Here is a 26,075-nt window from a genome sequence, read left to right on the forward strand (position 1 = left end):
TGTTTACCCGCCTGTTTCCCCTCCTCTGATTCCCCACCTTTCATTCCCCGCCTCGCTTTCCCTGCCTCTATTTCCGCGCCTCTTTCACTGCCTCTCTTTCCCCACATCTCTTTTCCTCCCGCTGATTCCCCGCCTCTGATTCCGCACCTCTGATTCCCTGCCTCTGATTCCCCGCCTCTGATTCCCTGCCTCAGATTCCCTGCCTCAGATTCCCTGCCTCAGATTCCCTGCCTCTGATTCCCCGCCTCTGATTCCCTGCCTCTGATTCCCTGCCTCAGATTCCCTGCCTCTGATTCCCCGCCTCTTATTCCCCACCTCATATTCCCCGCCTCAGATTCCCCGGCTCTGATACCCTGCCTCAGATTCTCTGCCTCAAATTCCCTGCCTCTGATTCCCCGCATCTGATTCCCCGCCTCTGATTCCCCGCCTCTGATTCCTCGCATCTGATTCCCCGCCTCTGATTCCCCACCTCTGATTCCACGCCTCTGATTCCCCGCCTCTGATTCCCCACCTCAGATTCCCCAGCTCTGATTCCCTGCCTCAGATTCCCTGCCTCAGATTCCCTCGTCCGATTCCCCGCCTCTGATTCCTCGCCTCTGATTGCCTGCCTCTGATTCCCCGCCTCTGATTCCCCACCTCTGATTCCCCTCCTCTGATTCCCTGCCTCTGATTCCCCGCCTCTGATTCCCCACGTCTGATTCCCCACCTCAGATTCCCCGCCTCTGATTCCCTGCCTGAGATTCCATGCCTCTAATTCCCTGCCTCAGATTCCCTTCATCTTATTCCCTTCATCTGATTCCCCACCTCAGATTTCCCGGCTCTGATTCCCTGCCTCAGATTCCCTGCGACAGATTCCCTGCCTCAGATTCCCTGCCTCTGATTCCCCGCCTCTTATTCCCCACCTCTTATTCCCCGCCTCAGATTCCCCGGCTCTGATTCCCTGCCTCAGATTCCCTGCCTCAAATTCCCTGCCTCTGATTCCCCGCATCTGATTCCCCGCCTGTGATTCCCCGCCTCTGATTCCTCGCATCTGATTCCCAGCCTCTGATTCCCCGCCTCTGATTCCACGCCTCTGATTCCCCGCCTCTGATTCCTCGCCTCAGATTCCCCAGCTCTGATTCCCTGCCTCAGATTCCATGCCTCAGATTCCCTGCCTCCGATTCCCCGCCTCTGATTCCCCGCCTCTGATACCCCGCCTCTGATTCCCCGCATCTGAATCCCAGCCTCTGAATCCACGCCTCTGATTCCCCGCCTCTGTTTCCCCGGCTCTGATTCCCTGCCTCAGATTCCCTGCGACAGATTCCCTGCCTCAGATTCCCTGCCTCTGATTCCCCGCCTCTTATTCCCCACCTCTTATTCCCCGCCTCAGATTCCCCGGCTCTGATTCCTTTCCTCAGATTCCCTGCCTCTGTTTCCCCGCCTCTGATTCCCCACATCTGATTCCCCACCTCAGATTCCCCGCCTCTGATTCCCTGCCTGAGATTCCATGCCTCAGATTCCCCGCCTCAGATTCCCTGCCTCAGATTCCCCGCCTCAGATTCCACGCCTCAGATTCCCCGCCTCAGATTCCCCGCCTCAGATTCCCCTCCTCAGTTTCTCCGCCTCAGATTCCCCGCCTCAGATTCCCTGCCTCAGATTCCCTGCCTCAGATTCCCTGCCTCAGCTTCCGTTCATCAGCTTCCCTGCCTCTGATTGCCTGCCTCTGATTCCCTGCCTCTGATTCCCTGCCTCTGATTCCCTGCCTCTGATTTCCAGCCTCTGATTCCCTGCCTCTGATTCCCTGCCTCTGATTCCGCACCTCTGATTCCACGCCTCTCTTTCCTTGTCTCTGATTCCACGCCTCTGATTCCCTGCCTCTGATACCCTGCCTCTCTTTGCCTGCCCCTATTTCCGTGCCTCTTTCTCTGCATCTCGTTTACCACATCTCATTTCCCCCCTCTGATAACCCGCCTCTGATTCCCCGCCTCTGATTCCCTGCCTCAGATTCCCCGGCTCTGATTCCCTGCCTCAGATTCCCCGCCTCGGATTCCCCGCCTCTGAATCCCCGCCTCTGATTCCCCACCTCTGATTCCCCACCTCTGATTCCCCACCTCTAATTCCCCGCATCTGATTCCCCGCCTCAGATTCCCTGGCTCTGATTCCCTGCCTCAGATTCACTGCGACAGATTCCGTGCCTCAGATTCCCTGCCTCTGATTCCCCGCCTCTTATTCCCCGCCTCTTATTCCCTGCCTCAGATTCCACGGCTCTGATTCCCTGCCTCAGATTCCCTGCCTCAAATTCCCTGCCTCTGATTCCCCGCATCTGATTCCCCGCCTCTGATTCCCCGCCTCTGATTCCTCGCATCTGATTCCCCGCCTCTGATTCCCCGCCTCTGATTCCACGCCTCTGATTCCCCGCCTCTGATTCCCCGCATCAGATTCTCCAGCTCTGATTCCCTGCCTCAGATTCCCTGCCTCAGATTCCCTGCCTCCCATTCCCCGCCTCTGATTCCCCGCCTCTGATTCCCCGCCTCTGATTCCCCGCCTCTGAATCCCAGCCTCTGAATCCCCGCCTCTGATTCCCCGCCTCTGTTTCCCCGCCTCGGATTCCCCGCCTCCGATTCCCCGTCTCTGATTCCCTGCCTCTGATTACCCGCCTCCATTTCCGTGCAACTTTCCCGGCCTCCGTTTCCCCACATCTCTTTCCCCGCCTCAGATTCCACGCCTCTGATTCCCCGCCTCTGATTCCCCACATTTCATTCCACGCCTCTCTTTCCCTGCCTCTATTTCCACGCCTCTTTCTCTGCCTCTCTTTCCCCACATCTCTTTTCCTCCCTCTGATTCCCCACCTCTGATTCCCCTCCTCTGATTCCCTGCCTCAAATTCCCTGCCTCTGATTCCCCGCCTCTGATTCCCCGCCTCTGATTCACCTCCTCTGATTCCCTGCCTCTGATTCTCTGCCTCTGATTCCCTGCCTCTGATTCCCGCCTCTGATTCCCTGCCTCTGATTCCCTGCCTCTGATTCCCTGCCTCTGATTCCGCGCCTCTGATTCCACGCCTCTCTTTCCGTGTCTCTGATTCCCCGCCTCTGATTCCCTGCCTCAGATACCCTGCCTCTCATTCCCTGCCTCTATTTCCGTGCATCTTTCTCTGCATCTTGTTTCCCACATCTCATTTCCCCCCTCTGATAAACCGCCTCTGATTCCATGCCTGTGATTCCCTGCCTCAGATTCCCTGCCTCAGATTCCCTGCCTCAGATTCCCTTCATCTTATTCCCTTCATCTGATTCCCTGCCTCTGATTCCCCACCTCTGATTCCCCGCCTCTAATTCCCCGCCTCTGATTCCCCGCTTCTGATTCCCCACCTCAGATTCCCTGCCTCAGATTCCCTGCATCAGATTTCCTGCCTCAGATTCCCTACCTCTGATTTCCCAATTCTGATTACCCACCTCTGATTCCCCTCCTCTGATTCCCCGCCTCTGATTCCCCACCTCTGATTCCCCGCCTCAGATTCCCCGGCTCTGATTCCCCGCATCTGATTCCCTGCCTCTAATTCCCCGCCTCTGATTCCCGGCCTCTGATTCCCTGCCTCTGATTCCCCGCCTCTGATTCCCCGCCTCCCTTTCCGCTCAACTTTCCCGGCCTCCGTTTCCAAACATCTCTTTCCCCGCCTCTAATTCCCCGCCTCAGATTCCCCGGCTCTGATTCCCTGCCTCAGATTCCCTGCCTCAGATTCCCCGTCTCTGATTTCCCACCTCTGATTGCCCGCCTTTGATTCCCCGTCTCTGATTCCCCGCCTCTGATTCCCCAACTCTGTCTCTATGCCTCTCTTTCACCTCTGCTCTTTCCCCTCCACTCTTTCCGCGCCTTTCTTTCCCTCCCTCAATTTCAACAACTCTGTTTGATCTGTTCTGTGTACCTCATTTTCAACACACAATTTCCAACCACTATGTTTCACCCATCTCTTTCCCCGCCTCTATTTAACTGCCTATGTTTACCCACCTCTGTTTACCCGCCTGTTTCACCGCCTCTCATTCCCCACCTCAGATTCCCCGCCTCAGATTCCCCGCCTCTGATTCCCTGCCTCTGATTCCCTGCCTCTGATTCTCTGCCTCTGATTCCCTGCCACTGATATCCCGCCTCCGATTCCACACCAATGTTTCACCGCCTCTGTTTAACTGCCTCTTATTTCCCGGCTCACATTCGCCGGCTCTGATTCCGCGCCTCTGATCCCACGCTTCTCGTTCTGTGTCTCTGATAGCCCGCCTCTGATTCCCCGCCTCTGATTTCCCACCTCAGATTCCCCTGCTCTGATTCCCTGCATCAGATTCCCTGCCTCAGATTCCCTGCCTCTGATTCCCTGCATCAGATTCCCTGCCTCTGATTACCCGCCTCTGATTCCCCGCTTCTGATTCCCCGCCTCTGTTTCCCCGCCTCAGATTCCCTGCCTATGATTCCCTGCCTCTGATTCCCTGCCTCTGATTCCGCGCCTCTGATTCCACGCTTCTCTTTCCGTGTCTCTGATAGCCCGCCTCTGATTCCTCGCCTCTGATTCCCCGCCTCAGTTTCCCCGGCTCTGATTCCCTGCATCAGATTCCCTGCCTCAGATTCCCTGCCTCTGACTCCCTGCATCAGATTCCCTGCCTCTGATTCCCCGCCTCTGATTCCCCGCCTCTGATTCCCCGCCTCAGATTCCTTGCCTATGATTCCCTGCCTCTGATTCCCTGCCTCTGATTCCCTGACTCTGATTCCCTGCCTCTGATTCCCTGCCCCTGATTCCCTGCCTCTGATTCCGCGCTTCTGATTCCACGCCTCTCTTTCCGTGTCTCTGATTCCGCGCCTCTGATTCCCTGCATCTGATACCCTGCCTCTCTTTGCCTGCCTCTATATCCGTGCCTCTTTCTCTGCATCTCGTTTACCACATCTCATTTCCCCCCACTGATAACCCACCTCTGATTCCCCGCCTCTGATTCCCCGCCTCTGATTCCCTGCCTCTAATTCCCCGCCTCTGATTCCCCACCTCTGATTCCCCACCTCTGATACCCCGCCTCTGATTCCCCGCCTCTGATTCCCCACCTCAGATTTCCCGGCTCTGATTCCCTGCCTCAGATTCCCTGCGACAGATTCCCTGCCTCAGATTCCCTGCCTCTGATTCCCCGCCTCTTATTCCCCACCTCTTATTCCCCGCCTCAGATTCCCCGGCTCTGATTCCCTGCCTCAGATTCCCTGCCTCAAATTCCCTGCCTCTGATTCCCCGCATCTGATTCCCCGCCTGTGATTCCCCGCCTCTGATTCCTCGCATCTGATTCCCAGCCTCTGATTCCACACCTCTGATTCCCCGCCTCTGATTCCCCGCCTCAGATTCCCCAGCTCTGATTCCCTGCCTCAGATTCCCTGCCTCAGATTCCCTGCCTCCGATTCCCCGCCTCTGATTCCCCGCCTCTGATACCCCGCCTCTGATTCCCCGCATCTGATTGCCTGCCTCAGATTCCCTGCCTCAGATTCCCTGCCTCCGATTCCCCGCCTCTGATTCCCCCCCTCTGATAAACCGCCTCTGATTCCATGCCTGTGATTCCCTGCCTCAGATTCCCTGCCTCAGATTCCCTGCCTCAGATTCCCTTCATCTTATTCCCTTCATCTGATTCCCTGCCTCTGATTCCCCACCTCTGATTCCCCGCCTCTAATTCCCCGCCTCTGATTCCCCACTTCTGATTCCCCACCTCAGATTCCCTGCCTCAGATTCCCTGCATTAGATTTCCTGCCTCAGATTCCCTACCTCTGATTTCCCACTTCTGATTACCCGCCTCTGATTCCCCTCCTCTGATTCCCCGCCTCTGATTCCCCACCTCTGATTCCCCGCCTCAGATTCCCCGGCTCTGATTCCCCGCATCTGATTCCCTGCCTCTAATTCCCCGCCTCTGATTCCCGGCCTCTGATTCCCTGCCTCTGATTCCCCGCCTCTGATTCCCCGCCTCCCTTTCCGCTCAACTTTCCCGGCCTCCGTTTCCAAACATCTCTTTCCCCGCCTCTAATTCCCCGCCTCAGATTCCCCGGCTCTGATTCCCTGCCTCAGATTCCCTGCGTCAAAATCCCCGTCTCTGATTTCCCACCTCTGATTGCCCGCCTTTGATTCCCCGTCTCTGATTCCCCGCCTCTGAATCCCCAACTCTGTCTCTATGCCTCTCTTTCACCTCTGCTCTTTCCCCTCCACTCTTTCCGCGCCTTTCTTTCCCTCCCTCAATTTCAACAACTCTGTTTGATCTGTTCTGTGTACCTCATTTTCAACACACAATTTCCAACCACTATGTTTCACCCATCTCTTTCCCCGCCTCTATTTAACTGCCTATGTTTACCCACCTCTGTTTACCCGCCTGTTTCACCGCCTCTCATTCCCCACCTCAGATTCCCCGCCTCAGATTCCCCGCCTCTGATTCCCTGCCTCTGATTCCCTGCCTCTGATTCTCTGCCTCTGATTCCCTGCCACTGATATCCCGCCTCCGATTCCACACCAATGTTTCACCGCCTCTGTTTAACTTCCTCTTACTTCCCGGCTCAGATTCGCCGGCTCTGATTCCGCGCCTCTGATCCCACGCTTCTCGTTCTGTGTCTCTGATAGCCCGCCTCTGATTCCCCGCCTCTGATTTCCCACCTCAGATTCCCCTGCTCTGATTCCCTGCATCAGATTCCCTGCCTCAGATTCCCTGCCTCTGATTCCCTGCATCAGATTCCCTGCCTCTGATTCCCCGCCTCTGATTCCCCGCTTCTGATTCCCCGCCTCTGATTCCCCGCCTCAGATTCCCTGCCTATGATTCCCTGCCTCTGATTCCCTGCCTCTGATTCCGCGCCTCTGATTCCACGCTTCTCTTTCCGTGTCTCTGATAGCCCGCCTCTGATTCCTCGCCTCTGATTCCCCGCCTCAGATTCCCCGGCTCTGATTCCATGCATCAGATTCCCTGCCTCAGATTCCCTGCCTCTGACTCCCTGCATCAGATTCCCTGCCTCTGATTCCCCGCCTCTGATTCCCCGCCTCTGATTCCCCGCCTCAGATTCCTTGCCTATGATTCCCTGCCTCTGATTCCCTGCCTCTGATTCCCTGACTCTGATTCCCTGCCTCTGATTCCCTGCCCCTGATTCCCTGCCTCTGATTCCGCGCTTCTGATTCCACGCCTCTCTTTCCGTGTCTCTGATTCCGCGCCTCTGATTCCCTGCATCTGATACCCTGCCTCTCTTTGCCTGCCTCTATATCCGTGCCTCTTTCTCTGCATCTCGTTTACCACATCTCATTTCCCCCCACTGATAACCCGCCTCTGATTCCCCGCCTCTGATTCCCCGCCTCTGATTCCCTGCCTCTAATTCCCCGCCTCTGATTCCCCACCTCTGATTCCCCATCTCTGATTCCCCGGCTCTGATTCCCTGCCTCAGATTCCCTGCGACAGATTCCCTGCCTCAGATTCCCTGCCTCTGATTCCCCGCCTCTTATTCCCCACCTCTTATTCCCCGCCTCAGATTCCCCGGCTCTGATTCCCTGCCTCAGATTCCCTGCCTCTAATTCCCTGCCTCTGATTCCCCGCATCTGATTCCCCGCCTGTGATTCCCCGCCTCTGATTCCTCGCATCTGATTCCCAGCCTCTGATTCCACACCTCTGATTCCCCGCCTCTGATTCCCCGCCTCAGATTCCCCAGCTCTGATTCCCTGCCTCAGATTCCCTGCCTCAGATTCCCTGCCTCCGATTCCCCGCCTCTGATTCCCCGCCTCTGATACCCCGCCTCTGATTCCCCGCATCTGAATCCCAGCCTCTGAATCCCCGCCTCTGATTCCCCGCCTCTGTTTCCCCGCCTCGGATTCCCCGCCTCTGATTACCCGCCTCCCTTTCCGCGCAACTTTCCCGGCCTCCGTTTCCCCACATCTCTTTCCCCGCCTCAGATTCCACGCCTCTGATTCCCTGCCTCTGATTCCCCACCTTTCATTCCCCGCCTCTCTTTCCCTGCCTCTATTTCCGCGCCTCTTTCTCTGCCTCTCTTTCCCCACATCTCTTTTCTTCCCTCTGATTCCCCGCCTCTGATTCCCCTCCTCTGATTCCCTGCCTCTGATTCCCTGCCTCTGATTCCCCGCCTCTGATTCCCCGCCTCTGATTCCCCTCCTCTGATTCCCTGCCTCAGATTCCCTGCCTCTTATTCCCTGCCTCTGATTCCCCGCCTCTGATTCCCTGCCTCTGATTCCCTGCCTCTGATTCCCTGCCTCTGATTCCGGTCCTCTGATTCCAAGCCTCTCTTTCCGTGTCTCTGATTCCCCGCCTCTGATTCCCTGCCTCTGATACCCTGCCTCTCATTCCCTACCTCTATTTCCGTGCATCATTCTCTGCATCTTGTTTCCCACATCTCATTTCCCCCCTCTGATAACCCGCCTCTGATTCCATGCCTGTGATTCCCTGCCTCAGATTCCCCGCTTCAGATTCCCCTACTCAGATTCCCCGCCTCAGATTTCCCGCCTCAGATTCCCTGCCTCAGATTCCCTGCCTCAGATTCCCTGCCTCAGATTCCCAGCCTCAGATTCCCTTCATCTGATTCCCTTCATTTGATTCCCTGCGTCTGATTCCCGGCCTCTGATTCCCCGCCTCTGATTCCCCGCCTCTGATTCCCCACCTCTGATTCCCTGCCTCCTATTCCCTGGCTCAGATTCCCTGCTTCAGATTCCCTGCCTCAGATTCCCTGCCACTGATTCCCCGCATCTGATTCCCCGCCTCTGATTCCCCGCCTCTGATTCCCTGCCTCTGATTCCCCGCCTCTGAATCCCCGCCTCTGATTCCTCGCCTCTGATTCCCTGCCTCAGATTCCCCGGCTCTGATTCCATGCCTCAGATTCCCTGACTCAGATTCCCTGCCTCCGATTCCCCGCCTCTGATTCCCCACATCAGATTCCCTGCCTCAGATTCCCTGCATCAGATTTCATGCCTCAGATTCCCTACCTCTGATTTCCCACTTCTGATTACCCGCCTCTGATTCCCCTCCTCTGATTCCCCGCCTCTGATTCCCCGCCTCTGATTCCCCGCCTCTGATTCCCGGCCTCTGATTCCCTGCCTCTGATTCCCCGCCTCTGATTCGCCGCCTCCCTTTCCGCACAACTTTCCCGGCCTCCGTTTCCAAACATCTCTTTCCCCGCCTCTAATTCCCCGCCTCAGATTCCCCGGCTCTGATTCCCTGCCTCAGATTCCCTGCCTCAGATTCCCCATCTCTGATTTCCCACCTCTGATTGCCCGCCTCTGATTCCCCGTCTCTGATTCCCCGCCTCTGATTCCCCAACTCTGTCTCTATGCCTCTCTTTCACCTCTGCTCTTTCCCCTCCACTCTTTCCACGCCTTTCTTTCCCTCCCTCAATTTCAACAACTCTGTTTGATCTGTTCTGTGTACCTCATTTTCAACACACAATTTCCAACCACTATGTTTCACCCATCTCTTTCCCCGCCTCTATTTATCTGCCTATGTTTACCCACCTCTGTTTACCCGCCTGTTTCACCGCCTCTCATTCCCCACCTCAGATTCCCCGCCTCAGATTCCCCGCCTCTGATTCCCTGCCTCTGATTCCCTGCCTCTGATTCTCTGCCTCTGATTCCCTGCCACTGATATCCCGCCTCCGATTCCACACCAATGTTTCACCGCCTCTGTTTAACTGCCTCTTATTTCCCGGCTCAGATTCGCCGGCTCTGATTCCGCGCCTCTGATTCCACGCTTCTCGTTCCGTGTCTCTGATAGCCCGCCTCTGATTCCCCGCCTCTGATTCCCCACCTCAGATTCCCCTGCTCTGATTCCCTGCATCAGATTCCCTCCCTCAGATTCCCTGCCTCTGATTCCCTGCATCAGATTCCCTGCCTCTGATTCCCCGCCTCTGATTCCCCGCTTCTGATTCCCCGCCTCTGATTCCCCGCCTCAGATTCCCTGCCTATGATTCCCTGCCTCTGATTCCCTGCCTCTGATTCCGCGCCTCTGATTCCACGCTTCTCTTTCCGTGTCTCTGATAGCCCGCCTCTGATTCCCCGCCTCTGATTCCCCGCCTCAGATTCCCCGGCTCTGATTCCCTGCATCAGATTCCCTGCCTCAGATTCCCTGCCTCTGACTCCCTGCATCAGATTCCCTGCCTCTGATTCCCCGCCTCTGATTCCCCGCTTCTGATTCCCCGCCTCTGATACCCCGCCTCAGATTCCTTGCCTATGATTCCCTGCCTCTGATTCCCTGCCTCTGATTCCCTGACTCTGATTCCCTGCCTCTGATTCCCTGCCCCTGATTCCCTGCCTCTGATTCCACGCTTCTGATTCCACGCCTCTCTTTCCGTGTCTCTGATTCCGCGCCTCTGATTCCCTGCCTCTGATACCCTGCCTCTCTTTGCCTGCCTCTATATCCGTGCCTCTTTCTCTGCATCTCGTTTACCACATCTCATTTCCCCCCACTGATAACCCGCCTCTGATTCCCCGCCTCTGATTCCCCGCCTCTGATTCCCTGCCTCTAATTCCCCGCCTCTGATTCCCCACCTCTGATTCCCCACCTCTGATTCCCCGCCTCTGATTCCCCGCCTCTGATTCCCCACCTCAGATTTCCCGGCTCTGATTCCCTGCCTCAGATTCCCTGCGACAGATTCCCTGCCTCAGATTCCCTGCCTCTGATTCCACGCCTCTTATTCCCCACCTCTTATTCCCCGCCTCAGATTCCCCGGCTCTGATTCCCTGCCTCAGATTCCCTGCCTCAAATTCCTTGCCTCTGATTCCCCGCATCTGATTCCCCGCCTGTGATTCCCCGCCTCTGATTCCTCGCATCTGATTCCCAGCCTCTGATTCCCCGCCTCTGATTCCACGCCTCTGATTCCCCACCTCTGATTCCCCGCCTCAGATTCCCCAGCTCTGATTCCCTGCCTCAGATTCCCTGCCTCAGATTCCCTGCCTCCGATTCCCCGCCTCTGATTCCCCGCCTCTGATACCCCTCCTCTGTTTCCCCGCATCTGAATCCCAGCCTCTGAATCCCCGCCTCTGATTCCCCGCCTCTGTTTCCCCGCCTCGGATTCCCCGCCTCTGATTACCCGCCTCCCTTTCCGCGCAACTTTCCCGGCCTCCGTTTCCCCACATCTCTTTCCCCGCCTCAGATTCCACGCCTCTGATTCCCCGCCTCTGATTCCCCACCTTTCATTCCCCGCCTCTCTTTCCCTGCCTCTATTTCCGTGCCTCTTTCTCTGCCTCTCTTTCCCCACATCTCTTTTCTTCCCTCTGATTCCCCGCCTCTGATTCCCCTCCTCTGATTCCCTGCCTCTGATTCCCTGCCTCTGATTCCCCGCCTCTGATTCCCCGCCTCTGATTCCCCTCGTCTGATTCCCTGCCTCTGATTCCCTGCCTCTTATTCCACGCTTCTCGTTCCGTGTCTCTGATAGCCCGCCTCTGATTCCCCGCCTCTGATTCCCCACCTCAGATTCCCCTGCTCTGATTCCCTGCATCAGATTCCCTGCCTCAGATTCCCTGCCTCTGATTCCCTGCATCAGATTCCCTGCCTCTGATTCCCCGCCTCTGATTCCCCGCTTCTGATTCCCCGCCTCTGATTCCCCGCCTCAGATTCCCTGCCTATGATTCCCTGCCTCTGATTCCCTGCCTCTGATTCCGCGCCTCTGATTCCACGCTTCTCTTTCCGTGTCTCTGATTCCCCTCCTCTGATTCCCCGCCTCTGATTCCCCACCTCTGATTCCCCGCCACAGATTCCCCGGCTCTGATTCCCCGCATCTGATTCCCTGCCTCTAATTCCCCGCCTCTGATTCCCGGCCTCTGATTCCCTGCCTCTGATTCCCCGCCTCTGATTCCCCGCCTCCCTTTCCGCACAACTTTCCCGGCCTCCGTTTCCAAACATCCCTTTCCCCGCCTCTAATTCCCCGCCTCAGATTCCCCGGCTCTGATTCCCTGCCTCTGATTCCCTGCCTCAGATTCCCCGTCTCTGATTCCCCGTCTCTGATTTCCCACCTCTGATTGCCCGCCTCTGATTCCCCGTCTCTGATTCCCCGCCTCTGATTCCCCAACTCTGTCTCTATGCCTCTCTTTCACCTCTGCTCTTTCCCCTCCACTCTTTCCGCGCCTTTCTTTCCCTCCCTCAATTTCAACAACTCTGTTTGATCTGTTCTGTGTACCTCATTTTCAACACACAATTTCCAACCACTATGTTTCACCCATCTCTTTCCCCGCCTCTATTTATCTGCCTATGTTTACCCACCTCTGTTTACCCGCCTGTTTCACCGCCTCTCATTCCCCACCTCAGATTCCACACCTCAGATTCCCCGCCTCTGATTCCCTGCCTCTGATTCCCTGCCTCTGATTCTCTGCCTCTGATTCCCTGCCACTGATATCCCGCCTCCGATTCCACACCAATGTTTCACCGCCTCTGTTTAACTGCCTCTTATTTCCCGGCTCAGATTCACCGGCTCTGATTCCGCGCCTCTGATTCCACGCTTCTAGTTCCGTGTCTCTGATAGCCCGCCTCTGATTCCCCGCCTCCGATTCCCCACCTCAGATTCCCCTGCTCTGATTCCCTGCATCAGATTCCCTGCATCAGATTCCCTGCCTCTGATTCCCTGCATCAGATTCCATGCCTCTGATTCCCTACCTCTGATTTCCCACTTCTGATTACCCGCCTCTGATTCCCCTCCTCTGATTCCCCGCCTCTGATTCCCCACCTCTGATTCCCCGCCTCAGATTCCCCGGCTCTGATTCCCCGCATCTGATTCCCTGCCTCTAATTCCCCGCCTCTGATTCCCGGCCTCTGATTCCCTGCCTCTGATTCCCCGCCTCTGATTCCCCGCCTCCCTTTTCGCACAACTTTCCCGGCCTCCGTTTCCAAACATCTCTTTCCCCGCCTCTAATTCCCCGCCTCAGATTCCCCGGCTCTGATTCCCTGCCTCTGATTCCCTGCCTCAGATTCCCTGCCTCAGATTCCCCGTCTCTGATTTCCCACCTCTGATTGCCCGCCTCTGATTCCCCGTCTCTGATTCCCCGCCTCTGATTCCCCAACTCTGTCTCTATGCCTCTCTTTCACCTCTGCTCTTTCCCCTCCACTCTTTCCGCGCCTTTCTTTCCCTCCCTCAATTTCAACAACTCTGTTTGATCTGTTCTGTGTACCTCATTTTCAACACACAATTTCCAACCACTATGTTTCACCCATCTCTTTCCCCGCCTCTATTTATCTGCCTATGTTTACCCACCTCTGTTTACCCGCCTGTTTCACCGCCTCTCATTCCCCACCTCAGATTCCCCGCCTCAGATTCCCCGCCTCTGATTCCCTGCCTCTGATTCCCTGCCTCTGATTCCGCGCCTCTGATTCCACGCTTCTCGTTCCGTGTCTCTGATAGCCCGCCTCTGATTCCCCGCCTCTGACTCCCCACCTCAGATTCCCCTGCTCTGATTCCCTGCATCAGATTCCCTGCCTCAGATTCCCTGCCTCTGATTCCCTGCGTCAGATTCCCTGCCTCTGATTCCCCGCCTCTGATTCCCCGCTTCTGATTCCCCGCCTCTGATTCCCCGCCTCAGATTCCCTGCCTATGATTCCCTGCCTCTGATTCCCTGCCTCTGATTCCGCGCCTCTGATTCCACGCTTCTCTTTCCGTGTCTCTGATAGCCCGCCTCTGATTCCCCGCCTCTGATTCCCCGCCTCAGATTCCCCGGCTCTGATTCCCTGCATCAGATTCCCTGCCGCAGATTCCCTGCCTCTGACTCCCTGCATCAGATTCCCTGCCTCTGATTCCCCGCCTCTGATTCCCCGCTTCTGATTCCCCGCCTCTGATTCCCCGCCTCAGATTCCATGCCTATGATTCCCTGCCTCTGATTCCCTGCCTCTGATTCCCTGACTCTGATTCCCTGCCTCTGATTCCCTGCCCCTGATTCCCTGCCTCTGATTCCGCGCTTCTGATTCCACGCCTCTCTTTCCGTGTCTCTAATTCCGCGCCTCTGATTCCCTGCCTCTGATACCCTGCCTCTCTTTGCCTGCCTCTATATCCGTGCCTCTTTCTCTGCATCTCGTTTACCACATCTCATTTCCCCCCACTGATAACCCGCCTCTGATTCCCCGCCTCTGATTCCCCGCCTCTGATTCCCTGCCTCTAATTCCCCGCCTCTGATTCCCCACCTCTGATTCCCCACCTCTGATTCCCCGCCTCTGATTCCCCGCCTCTGATTCCCCACCTCAGATTTCCCGGCTCTGATTCCCTGCCTCAGATTCCCTGCGACAGATTCCCTGCCTCAGATTCCCTGCCTCTGATTCCCCGCCTCTTATTCCCCACCTCTTATTCCCCGCCTCTGATTCCCCGGCTCTGATTCCCTGCCTCAGATTCCCTGCCTCAAATTCCCTGCCTCTGATTCCCCGCATCTGATTCCCCGCCTGTGATTCCTCGCCTCTGAGTCCTCGCATCTGATTCCCAGCCTCTGATTCCCCGCCTCTGATTCCACGCCTCTGATTCCCCGCCTCTGATTCCCCGCCTCAGATTCCCCAGCTCTGATTCCCTGCCTCAGATTCCCTGCCTCAGATTCCCTGCCTCCGATTCCCCCCCTCTGATTCTCCGCCTCTGATACCCCACCTCTGATTCCCCGCATCTGAATCCCAGCCTCTGAATCCCCGCCTCTGATTCCCCGCCTCTGTTTCCCCGCCTCGGATTCCCCGCCTCTGATTACCCGCCTCCCTTTCCGCGCAACTTTCCCTGCCTCCGTTTCCCCACATCTCTTTCCCCGCCTCAGATTCCACGCCTCTGATTCCCCGCCTCTGATTCCCCACATTTCATTCCCCGCCTCTCTTTCCCTGCCTCTATTTCCGTGCCTCTTTCTCTGCCTCTCTTTCCCCACATCTCTTTTCTTCCCTCTGATTCCCCGCCTCTGATTCCCCTCCTCTGATTACCTGCCTCTGATTCCCTGCCTCTGATTCCCCGCCTCTGATTCCCCGCCTCTGATTCCCCTCCTCTGATTCCCTGCCTCTGATTCCCTGCCTCTTATTCCCTGCCTCTGATTCCCCGCCTCTGATTCCCTGCCTCTGATTCCTTGCCTCTGATTCCCTGCCTCTGATTCCGGTCCTCTGATTCCAAGCCTCTCTTTCCGTGTCTCTGATTCCCCGCCTCTGATTCCCTGCCTCTGATACCCTGCCTCTCATTCCCTACCTCTATTTCCCTGCATCATTCTCTGCATCTTGTTTCCCACATCTCATTTCCCCCCTCTGATAACCCGCCTCTGATTCCATGCCTGTGATTCTCTGCCTCAGATTCCCCGCTTCAGATTCCCCTACTCAGATTCCCCGCCTCAGATTTCCCGCCTCAGATTCCCTGCCTCAGATTCCCTGCCTCAGATTCCCTGCCTCATATTCCCAGCTTCAGATTCCCTTCATCTGATTCCCTTCATTTGATTCCCTGCGTCTGATTCCCGGCCTCTGATTCCCCGCCTCTGATTCCCCGCCTCTGATTCCCCACCGCTGATTCCCTGCCTCAGATTCCCTGGCTCAGATTCCCTGCTTCAGATTCCCTGCCTCAGATTCCCTGCCACTGATTCCCCGCATCTGATTCCCCGCCTCTGATTCCCCGCCTCTGATTCCCTGCCTCTGATTCCCCGCCTCTGAATCCCCGCCTCTGATTCCTCGCCTCTGATTCCCTGCCTCAGATTCCCCGGCTCTGATTCCATGCCTCAGATTCCCTGACTCAGATTCCCTGCCTCCGATTCCCCGCCTCTGAATCCCCGCCTATGATTCCCCGCCTCTGATGCCCAGCCTCTGAATCCCCACCTCTGAATCCCCGCCTCTGATTCCCCGCCTCTGATTCCACGCCTCTGATTCCCCGCCTCTGATTCCAGGCCTCTTATTCCCCGCCTCTGATTCCCCACCTCTGATTGCCTGCCACTGATTGCCCACCTCTGATTCCCCGCCTCTGATTCCCCGCCTCTGATTCCCCACCTCTGTCTGTATGCCTCTCTTTCGCCTCCGCTTTTTCCCCTACACTTTTTCTGCGCCTCTCTTTCCCTCCCTCAATTTCAACAACTCTGTTTGATCTGTTCTGTGTACCTCATTTTCAACACACAATTTCCAACCACTATGTTTCACCCATCACTTTCCCCGCCTCTATTTCTCCGCATATGTTTACCCACCTCTGTTTACCCACCTGTTTCACCGCCTCTGATTCCCCGCCTATGATTCCCCACCTCTGTCTCTACGCCTCTCTTTCGCCTCCACTCTTTCCCCTCCACTCTTTCCGTGCCTGTCTTTCCCTCCCTCAATTTCAACAACACTGTTTGATCTGTTTTGTGTACCTGATTTTAAACACACAAGTTCCAACCACTATGTTTTGCCCGCCTCTTTCCCCGCCTCTATTTATCCACCTATGTTTACCTGCCTCTGTTTACCCGCCTGTTTCCCCTCCTCTGATTCCCCACCTTTCATTCCCCGCCTCGCTTTCCCTGCCTCTATTTCCGCGCCTCTTTCACTGCCTCTCTTTCCCCACATCTCCTTTCCTCCCGCTGATTCCCCGCCTCTGATTCCCCACCTCTGATTCCCTGCCTCTGATTCCCCGCCTCTGATTCCCTGCCTCAGATTCCCTGCCTCAGATTCCCTGCCTCAGATTCCCTGCCTCTGATTCCCCGCCTCTGATTCCCCGCCTCTTATTCCCCACCTCTGATTCCCCGCCTCTGATTCCCCGCCTCTGATGCCCTGCCTCAGATTCCCCGGCTCTGATTCCCTGCATCAGCTTCCCTGCCTCATATTCCCTGCCTCTGATTCCCCGCCTCTGATTCCCTGCCTCTGATTCCCCGCCTCTGATTCCCTGCCTCAGATTCCCTGCCTCAGATTCCCTGCCTCAGATTCCCTGCCTCTGATTCCCCGCCTCTGATTCCCTGCCTCTGATTCCCTGCGTCAGATTCCCTGCCTCTGATTCCCCGCCTCTTATTCCCCACCTCATATTCCCCGCCTCAGATTCCCCGGCACTGATTCCCTGCCTCAGATTCCCTGCCTCAAATTCCCTGCCTCTGATTCCCCGCATCTGATTCCCCGCCTCTGATTCCCCGCCTCTGATTCCTCGCATCTGATTCCCCGCCTCTGATTCCCCACCTCTGATTCCACGCCTCTGATTCCCCGCCTCTGATTCCCCGCCTCAGATTCCCCAGCTCTGATTCCCTGCCTCAGATTCCCTGCCTCAGATTCCCTGCGTCCGATTCCCCGCCTCTGATTCCTCGCCTCTGATTGCCTGCCTCTGATTCCCCGCCTCTGATTCCCCACCTCTGATTCCCCTCCTCTGATTCCCTGCCTCTGATTCCCTGCCTCTTATTCCCTGCCTCTGATTCCCCGCCTCTGATTCGCTGCCTCTGATTCCCTGCCTCTTATTCCCTTCCTCTGATTCCGGTCCTCTGATTCCAAGCCTCTCTTTCCGTGTCTCTGATTCCCCGCCTCTGATTCCCTGCCTCTGATACCCTGCCTCTCATTCCCTACCTCTATTTCCGTGCATCATTCTCTGCATCTTGTTTCCCACATCTCATTTCCCCCCTCTGATAACCCGCCTCTGATTCCATGCCTGTGATTCCCTGCCTCAGATTCCCCGCTTCAGATTCCCCTACTCAGATTCCCCGCCTCAGATTTCCCGCCTCAGATTCCCTGCCTCAGATTCCCTGCCTCAGATTCCCTGCCTCATATTCCCAGCCTCAGATTCCCTTCATCTGATTCCCTTCATTTGATTCCCTGCGTCTGATTCCCGGCCTCTGATTCCCCGCCTCTGATTCCCCGCCTCTGATTCCCCACCTCTGATTCCCTGCCTCAGATTCCCTGGCTCAGATTCCCTGCTTCAGATTCCCTGCCTCAGATTCCCTGCCACTGATTCCCCGCATCTGATTCCCCGCCTCTGATTCCCCGCCTCTGATTCCCTGCCTCTGATTCCCCGCCTCTGAATCCCCGCCTCTGATTCCTCGCCTCTGATTCCCTGCCTCAGATTCCCCGGCTCTGATTCCATGCCTCAGATTCCCTGACTCAGATTCCCTGCCTCCGATTCCCCGCCTCTGAATCCCCGCCTATGATTCCCCGCCTCTGATGCCCAGCCTCTGAATCCCCACCTCTGAATCCCCGCCTCTGATTCCCCGCCTCTGATTCCACGCCTCTGATTCCCCGCCTCTGATTCCAGGCCTCTTATTCCCCGCCTCTGATTCCCCACCTCTGATTGCCTGCCACTGATTGCCCACCTCTGATTCCCCGCCTCTGATTCCCCGTCTCTGATTCCCCACCTCTGTCTGTATGCCTCTCTTTCGCCTCCGCTTTTTCCCCTACACTTTTTCCGCGCCTCTCTTTCCCTCCCTCAATTTCAACAACTCTGTTTGATCTGTTCTGTGTACCTCATTTTCAACACACAATTTCCAACCACTATGTTTCACCCATCACTTTCCCCGCCTCTATTTCTCTGCCTATGTTTACCCACCTCTGTTTACCCACCTGTTTCACCGCCTCTGATTCCCCGCCTATGATTCCCCACCTCTGTCTCTACGCCTCTCTTTCGCCTCCACTCTTTCCCCTCCACTCTTTCCGTGCCTGTCTTTCCCTCCCTCAATTTCAACAACACTGTTTGATCTGTTTTGTGTACCGGATTTTAAACACACAAGTTCCAACCACTATGTTTTGCCCGCCTCTTTCCCCGCCTCTATTTATCCACCTATGTTTACCTGCCTCTGTTTACCCGCCTGTTTCCCCGCCTCTGATTCCCCACCTTTCATTCCCCGCCTCGCTTTCCCTGCCTCTATTTCCGCGCCTCTTTCTCTGCCTCTCTTTCCCCACATCTCTTTTCCTCCCGCTGATTCCCTGCCTCAGATTCCCTGCCTCTGATTCCCCGCCTCTGATTCCCCGCCTCTTATTCCCCGCCTCTGATTCCCCGCCTCTGATTCCCCGCCTCTGATTCCCTGCCTCAGATTCCCCGGCTCTGATTCCCTGCATCAGCTTCCCTGCCTCATATTCCCTGCCTCTGATTCCCCGCCTCTGATTCCCTGCCTCTGATTCCCCGCCTCTGATTCCCCGCCTCTGATTCCCTGCCTCAGATTCCCCGGCTCTGATTCCCTGCATCAGCTTCCCTGCCTCATATTCCCTGCCTCTGATTCCCCGCCTCTGATTCCCTGCCTCTGATTCCCCGCCTCTGAATCCCTGCCTCTGATTCCCTGCCTCAGATTCCCTGCCTCTGATTCCCCGCCTCTTATTCCCCACCTCATATTCCCCGCCTCAGATTCCCCGGCTCTGATTCCCTGCCTCAGATTCCCTGCCTCAAATTCCCTGCCTCTGATTCCCCGCATCTGATTCACCGCCTCTGATTCCCCGCCTCTGATTCCTCGCATCTGATTCCCCGCCTCTGATTCCCCACCTCTGATTCCACGCCTCTGATTCCCCGCCTCTGATTCCCCGCCTCAGATTCCCCAGCTCTGATTCCCTGCCTCAGATTCCCTGCCTCAGATTCCCTGCGTCCGATTCCCCGCCTCTGATTCCTCGCCTCTGATTGCCTGCCTCTGATTCCCCGCCTCTGATTCCCCACCTCTGATTCCCCTCCTCTGATTCCCTGCCTCTGATTCCCTGCCTCTTATTCCCTGCCTCTGATTCCCCGCCTCTGATTCCCTGCCTCTGATTCCCTGCCTCTGATTCCCTGCCTCTGATTCCGGTCCTCTGATTCCAAGCCTCTCTTTCCGTGTCTCTGATTCCCCGCCTCTGATTCCCTGCCTCTGATACCCTGCCTCTCATTCCCTACCTCTATTTCCGTGCATCATTCTCTGCATCTTGTTTCCCACATCTCATTTCCCCCCTCTGATAACCCGCCTCTGATTCCATGCCTGTGATTCCCTGCCTCAGATTCCCCGCTTCAGATTCCCCTACTCAGATTCCCCGCCTCAGATTTCCCGCCTCAGATTCCCTGCCTCAGATTCCCTGCCTCAGATTCCCTGCCTCAGATTCCCAGCCTCAGATTCCCTTCATCTGATTCCCTTCATTTGATTCCCTGCGTCTGATTCCCGGCCTCTGATTCCCCGCCTCTGATTCCCCGCCTCTGATTCCCCAACTCTGTCTCTATGCCTCTCTTTCACCTCTGCTCTTTCCCCTCCACTCTTTCCGCGCCTTTCTTTCCCTCCCTCAATTTCAACAACTCTGTTTGATCTGTTCTGTGTACCTCATTTTCAACACACAATTTCCAACCACTATGTTTCACCCATCTCTTTCCCCGCCTCTATTTATCTGCCTATGTTTACCCACCTCTGTTTACCCGCCTGTTTCACCGCCTCTCATTCCCCACCTCAGATTCCCCGCCTCAGATTCCCCGCCTCTGATTCCCTGCCTCTGATTACCTGCCTCTGATTCTCTGCCTCTGATTCCCTGCCACTGATATCCCGCCTCCGATTCCACACCAATGTTTCACCGCCTCTGTTTAACTGCCTCTTATTTCCCGGCTCAGATTCGCCGGCTCTGATTCCGCGCCTCTGATTCCACGCTTCTCGTTCCGTGTCTCTGATAGCCCGCCTCTGATTCCCCGCCTCTGATTCCCACCTCAGATTCCCCTGCTCTGATTCCCTGCATCAGATTCCCTGCCTCAGATTCCATGCCTCTGATTCCTTGCATCAGATTCCCTGCCTCTGATTCCCCGCCTCTGATTCCCCGCTTCTGATTCCCCGCCTCTGATTCCCCGCCTCAGATTCCCTGCCTATGATTCCCTGCCTCTGATTCCCTGCCTCTAATTCCGCGCCTCTGATTCCACGCTTCTCTTTCCGTGTCTCTGATAGCCCGCCTCTGATTCCCCGCCTCTGATTCCCCGCCTCAGATTACCAGGCTCTGATTCCCTGCATCAGATTCCCTGCCTCAGATTCCCTGCCTCTGACTCCCTGCATCAGATTCCCTGCCTCTGATTCCCCGCCTCTGATTCCCCGCTTCAGATTCCCCGCCTCTGATTCCCCGCCTCAGATTCCTTGCCTATGATTCCCTGCCTCTGATTCCCTGCCTCTGATTCCCTGACTCTGATTCCCTGCCTCTGATTCCCTGCCCCTGATTCCCTGCCTCTGATTCCGCGCTTCTGATTCCACGCCTCTCTTTCCGTGTCTCTGATTCCGCGCCTCTGATTCCCTGCCTCTGATACCCTGCATCTCTTTGCCTGCCTCTATATCCGTGCCTCTTTCTCTGCATCTCGTTTACCACATCTCATTTCCCCCCACTGATAACCCGCCTCTGATTCCCCGCCTCTGATTCCCCGCCTCTGATTCCCTGCCTCTAATTCCCCGCCTCTGATTCCCTGCCTCAGATTCCCTGCCTCAGATTCCCTGCCTCAGATTCCCTGCCTCTGATTCCCCGCCTCTGATTCCCCGCCTCTTATTCCCCGCCTCTGATTCCCCACCTCTGATTCCCCGCCTCTGATGCCCTGCCTCAGATTCCCTGCCTCAGATTCCCCGCCTCAGATTCCCTGCCTCTGATTCCCCGCCTCTGATTCCCTGCCTCTGATTCCCTGCCTCAGATTCCCTGCCTCTGATTCCCCGCCTTTTATTCCCCACCTCATATTCCCCGCCTCAGATTCCCCGGCTCTGATTCCCTGCCTCAGATTCCCTGCCTCAAATTCCCTGCCTCTGATTCCCCGCATCTGATTCCCCGCCTCTGATTCCCCGCCTCTGATTCCTCGCATCTGATTCCCCGCCTCTGATTCCCCACCTCTGATTCCACGCCTCTGATTCCCCGCCTCTGATTCCCCGCCTCAGATTCCCCAGCTCCGATTCCCTGCCTCAGATTCCCTGCCTCAGATTCCCTGCGTCCGATCCCCGCCTCTGATTCCTCGCCTCTGATTCCCCGCCTCTGATTCCCCGCCCCTGAATCCCAGCCTCTGAATCCCCGCCTCTGATTCCCCGCCTCTGTTTCCCCGCCTCGGATTCCCCACCTCTGATTCCCCGCCTCTGATTCCCTGCCTCTGATTACCCGCCTCCCTTTCCGTGCAACTTTCCCGGCCTCCGTTTCCCCACTTCTCTTTCACCGCCTCAGATTCCACGCCTCTGATTCCTCGCCTCTGATTCCCCACCTTTCATTCCCCGCCTCTCTTTGCCTGCCCCTATTTCCGCGCCTCTTTCTCTGCCTCTCTTTCCCCACATCTCTTTTCCTCCCACTGATTCCCCGCCTCTGATTCCCCTCCTCTGAATCCCCGCCTCTGATACCCCGCCTCTGATTCCCCGCCTCTGATTCCCCGCCTCTGATTCCCCTCCTCTGATTCCCTGCCTCTGATTCCCTGCCTCTGATTCCCTGCCTCTGATTCCACGCCTCTGATTCCCTGCCTCTGATTCCCTGCCTCTGATTCCCTGCCTCTGATCCCGGGCCTCTGATTCCACGCCTCTCTTTCCATGTCTCTGATTCCCTGCCTCTGATACCCTGCCTCTCATTCCCTGCCTCTATTTCCGTGTATCTTTCTCTGCATCTTGTTTCCCACATCTCATTTCCCCCCTCTGATAACCCGCCTCAGATTCCATGCCAGTGATTCCCTGCCTCAGATTCCCCGCCTCGATTCGCTGACTCAGATTCCCCGCCTCAGATTCACCGCCTCAGATTCCCTGCCTCAGATTCCCTGCCTCAGATTCCGTGCCTCAGATTCCCTGCCTCAGATTCCCTTCATCTGATTCCCTTCATTTGATTCCCTGCATCTGATTCCCCGCCTCTGATTCCCCGCCTCTGATTCCCTGCCTCTGATTCCCCACCTCTGAATCCCTGCCTCAGATTCCCTGGCTCAGATTCCCTGCTTCAGGTTCCCTGCCTCAGATTCCCTGCCTCTGATTCCCCGCATCTGATTCACCGCCTCTGATTCCCCGCCTCTGATTCCCGCCTCTGATTCCCTGCCTCTGATTCCCGCCTCTGAATCCCCGCCTCTGATTCCTCGCCTCTGATTCCCTGCCTCAGATTCCCCGGCTCTGATTCCCTGCCTCAGATTCCCTGCCTCAGATTCCCTGCCTCCGATTCCCCGCCTCTGATTCCCCACCTATGATTCCCCGCCTCTGATTCCCAGCCTCTGAATCCCCACCTCTGAATCCCCGCCTCTGATTCCCCGCCTCTGTTTCCCCGCCTCTGATTCCCCGCCTCTGAATCCCTGCCTCAGATTCCCTGCCTCAGATTCCCTGCCTCAGATTCCCTGCCTCAGATTCCCTGCCTCAGATTCCCTGCCTCAGATCCATGCCTCCGATTCCCCACCTCTGATTCCCCGCCTCTTATTCCCCGCCTCTGATTCCCAGCCTCTGAATCCCCGCCTATGATTCCCCGCCTCTGATTCCCAGCCTCTGAATCACCACCTCTGAATCCCCGCCTCTGATTCCCCGCCTCTGTTTCCCCGCCTCTGATTCCCCGCCTCTGAATCCCTGCCTCAGATTCCCTGCCTCAGATTCCCTGCCTCAGATTCCCTGCCTCAGATTCCCTGCCTCAGATCCCTGCCTCCGATTCCCCGCCTCTGATTCCCCGCCTCTTATTCCCCGCCTCTGATTCCCAGCCTCTGAATCCCCGCCTCTGAATCCCCGCCTCTGATTCCCCGCCTCTGTTTCCCCGCCTCTGATTCCCCGCCTCTGATTCCCTGCCTCTGATTCCATGCCTCTGATTCCCCGCCTCTGATTCCCCACCTCTGATTCCCTGCCACTGATTGCCGGCCTCTGATTCCCCGCCTCTGATTTCCCACCTCTGTCTCGACGCCTCTCTTTCGCCTCCACTCTTTCCCCTCCACACTTTCCGTGCCTGTCTTTCCCTCCCTCAATTTCAACAACACTGTTTGATCTGTTTTGTGTACCTCATTTTAAACACACAAGTTCCAACCACTATGTTTTGCCCGCCTCTTTCCCCGCCTCAATTTATCCACCTATGTTTACCTGCCTCTGTTTACCCGCCTGTTTCCCCTCCTCTGATTCCCCACCTTTCATTCCCCCCCTCTCTTTCCCTGCCTCTATTTCCGCACCTCTTTCTCTGACTCTCTTTCCCCACATCTCTTTTCCTCCCCCTGATTTCCCGCCTCTGATTCCCCGCCTCTGATTCCCTGCCTCTGATTCCCCGCCTCTGATTCCCTGCCTCAGATTCCCTGCCTCAGATTCCCTGCCTCAGATTCCCTGCCTCTGATTCCCCGCCTCTGATTCCCCGCCTCTTATTCCCCGCCTCTGATTCCCCGCCTCTGATTCCCCACCTCTGATTCCCTGCCTCAGATTCCCCGGCTCTGATTCCCTGCATCAGATTCCCTGCCTCAGATTCCCTGCCTCTGATTCCCCGCCTCTGATTGCCTGCCTCTGATTCCCCGCCTCTGATTCCCTGCCTCAGATTCCCTGCCTCAGTTTCCCTGCCTCAGATTCCCTGCCTCAGATTCCCTGCCTCTGATTCCGCGCCTCTGATTCCCTGCCTCTCTTTCCCCGCCTCTGATTCCCCGCCTCTGATTCCCCGCCTCACATTCCCCGGCTCTGACTCCCTGCCTCAGATTCCCTGCCTCAGATACCCCGCCTCAGATTCCCCGCCTCAGATTCCCCGCCTCAGATTCCCCGCCTCAGATTCCCAGCCTCAGATTCCCCGCCTCAGATTCCCCGCCTCAGATTCCCCTCCTCAGATTCCCCGCCTCAGATTCCCCGCCTCAGATTCCCCGCCTCACATTCCCCGCCTCAGATTCCCCGCCTCAGATTCCCCGCCTCAGATTCCCTGCCTCAGATTCCCTGCCTCAGATTCCCTGCCTCTGATTGCCTGCCTCTGATTCCCTGCCTCTGATTCCCTGCCTCTCATTCCCTGCCTCTCATTCCCTGCCTCTGATTCCGAGCCTCTGATTCCACGCCTCTCTTTCCGTATCTCTGATTCCCCGCCTCTGATTCCCTGCCTATGATACCCTGCCTCTCTTTGCCTTTCTCTATTTCGGTGCCACTTTCTCTGCATCTAGTTTCCCACATCTCATTTGCCCCCTCTGATTACCCGCCTCTGATTCCATGCCTCTGATTCCCCTCCTCTGATTCCCTGCCTCTGATTCCCTGCCTCTGATTCCCTGCCTCTGATTCCCCGCCTCTGATTCCCTGCCTCTGATTCCCTGCCTCTGATTCCCTGCCTCTGATCCCGGGCCTCTGATTCCACGCCTCTCTTTCCGTGTATCTGATTCCCTGCCTCTGATCCCGGGCCTCTGATTCCACGCCTCTCTTTCCATGTCTCTGATTCCCTGCCTCTGATACCCTGCCTCTCATTCCCTGCCTCTAGTTCCGTGCATCTTTCTCTGCATCTTGTTTCCCACATCTCATTTCCCCCCTCTGATAACCCGCCTCTGATTCCATGCCAGTGATTCCCTGCCTCAGATTCCCCGCCTCGATTCCCTGACTCAGATTCCCCGCCTCAGATTCCCCGCCTCAGATTCCCTGCCTCAGATTCCCTGCCTCAGATTCCGTGCCTCAGATTCCCTGCCTCAGATTCCCTTCATCTGATTCCCTTCATTTGATTCCCTGCATCTGATTCCCCGCCTCTGATTCCCCGCCTCTGATTCCCTGCCTCTGATTCCCCACCTCTGATTCCCTGCCTCAGATTCCCTGGCTCAGATTCCCTGCTTCAGGATCCCTGCCTCAGATTCCCTGCCTCTGATTCCCCGCATCTGATTCACCGCCTCTGATTCCCCGCCTCTGATTCCCGCCTCTGATTCCCTGCCTCTGATTCCCGCCTCTGATTCCTCGCCTCTGATTCCCTGCCTCAGATTCCCCGGCTCTGATTCCCTGCCTCAGATTCCCTGCCTCAGATTCCCTGCCTCAGATTCCCTGCCTCAGATTCCCTGCCTCAGATCCCTGCCTCCGATTCCCCACCTCTGATTCCCCGCCTCTTATTCCCCGCCTCTGAATCCCAGCCTCTGAATCCCCGCCTATGATTCCCCGCCTCTGATTCCCAGCCTCTGAATCACCACCTCTGAATCCCCGCCTCTGATTCCCCGCCTCTGTTTCCCCGCCTCTGATTCCCCGCCTCTGAATCCCTGCCTCAGATTCCCTGCCTCAGATTCCCTGCCTCAGATTCCCTGCCTCAGATTCCCTGCCTCAGATTCCCTGCCTCAGATCCCTGCCTCCGATTCCCCGCCTCTGATTCCCCGCCTCTTATTCCCCGCCTCTGATTCCCAGCC

Source organism: Narcine bancroftii, chromosome 3 (genome assembly GCF_036971445.1).
Source record: "Narcine bancroftii isolate sNarBan1 chromosome 3, sNarBan1.hap1, whole genome shotgun sequence".
Classification (NCBI taxonomy): Eukaryota; Metazoa; Chordata; class Chondrichthyes; order Torpediniformes; family Narcinidae; genus Narcine; species Narcine bancroftii.